This window comes from Nicotiana attenuata, unplaced genomic scaffold, assembly GCF_001879085.1.
Source record: "Nicotiana attenuata strain UT unplaced genomic scaffold, NIATTr2, whole genome shotgun sequence".
Classification (NCBI taxonomy): domain Eukaryota; kingdom Viridiplantae; phylum Streptophyta; class Magnoliopsida; order Solanales; family Solanaceae; genus Nicotiana; species Nicotiana attenuata.
This window is the reverse complement of record NW_017671252.1, coordinates 96,847-98,709: the sequence shown is the minus strand read 5'-3', so window position 1 is coordinate 98,709 and position 1,863 is coordinate 96,847.

The window sequence follows — 1,863 nt, the reverse complement described above, 5'->3', positions numbered from 1 at the left end:
TGTCCAACACCTTTTGCTTTAGTTTGAGACCCATTGGCTAAAGTAATAGTGGGAAGAGACTGTGAATACGCAATATTTGACAAAAGTGATTTATTACCAAAGATATGATCAGAAGCGGCTGAGCCCACAACCCATTGTCCAAGAGTACTAGACTGGGAAACACAAGCAAAAGAATTACCAGCAACAGAAGTATCAGTCTGAGCAACAGAGGCTACTTGTGGAGATGTCTGCTTACTTGCTCGATATTGAAGGAACTCATTATACTCCCCTTCAGATAAAGAAAATCCCTGGTTACCTGTAGTCTTGGTCTGAGCAACATATGCATTTTTGGGTGGGCGACCATGTAAAGAATAGCACACGTCACGAGTGTGTCCAAGTTTATGACAATAAGAGCACTTGGGTCTAAATCTTCCAAAATGGCCTCCTCCTCGTCTATTCTCCATAGTTTGAAATGCCTGATTGTCCACTAACTGGGATAGAGGACAGATGAGTCAAGTGTCTGTGATGAGCTCACTGGGTGACTTGGTGCTGCAGCAAGGCGAAGTAATCGAGAGAATAATTCATCAACTGTGGGGACAGTCGGACTAGCCAAAATCTGGTCACGTACTGAATCAAGGTCATTAGGGAGTCCAGCGAGTGTAAGAACTAGAAACATCTTCTGTCGTTGCTCTTGTTGCTTTTCAATACTAGCAGAAACTGGCATCAACGTCTCAAATTCTTCCATGACTGACTGTACTTGTCCCAAGTAAGTAGACATATCCAATTCCTGTTTCTTCAAGCTTGTCATTCGCGATATTACATCATAGAAACGAGATATGTCATTAGTGTATAAATTACGAGCCTTTTCCCAAACTAAATAACATGTCTGGAATGGACGGAACAAGGGAATCAATTTAGAATCAATAGATCGCCACAAGATACTACATAACTGAGCATCGACCTTCTCCCAAAGTATTTTGGCCTTTTCATCACCTTCGCTAGCCTTTTTTGTTAAATGATCTTGAACTCCTTGACCTTTACACCACAACTTGACAGACGAAGCCCAAGCTAAGTAGTTTGAACCTCCCATTAAAGGTTCTGAGGTAATCATAACACCGGAACTACCAGAACTCCGATTTTTAGACCCGAAAGCATCGACTCCCAAAGACATCATTGGATTATCACCAAATAACAAAAAGAATCAACTGAAAACTCGCTGAAACAGCTGAAAGAACCACTATTTTTGCCGGAAAATTACTGTAGCTGCCGGAAAAAGTCAGTATAGTCGCCGAAAAAACTCAAAGTGGTCGTAATCAAACAAAAAAGGTATCGATAGACTCGGAATTACTAGGCGATCCGACTGTCCAACTGGAAGTTTTTCAAAAAATGGCCGGAACAGTGCTCATGCGCCGGCGCATGGGGCGCGTGGGGCGCGTGCGTCAGATCTCGCCGGAAAGTTCTGGCGCGTGAGAGCGCGTGTACGTGAGTTTTCCGGTGGGGTTTACTAGGGTTTGGTCGCCGGAGCCTGAGAAGTCTCGTGGTGGTGTTGGACTTTTGAACACACCAACAGAAATTGATGTAATTACGGGTAGCCTTCTAAGTCACCAGAAAATTGCACGGCGACGAGGTCTTTCTTCCCGGAAGTCGCTGGAATGATGTACAGCGATAGGTTTCTCACTAAAGCTCTGATACCATGTGAGAATGCACGGGAGAAAATATGATTGATATTATTCTCATATGTTAAACATGATACAATGAGCCATATATATATATACATAACATGTCCTACTCCTAATACGTATGGGATTAGGGTTACATAACTATTCTAACACATGTAAACAACACGACTCAAACACAAACAAGGGCAGTATTATTAAACAGGAT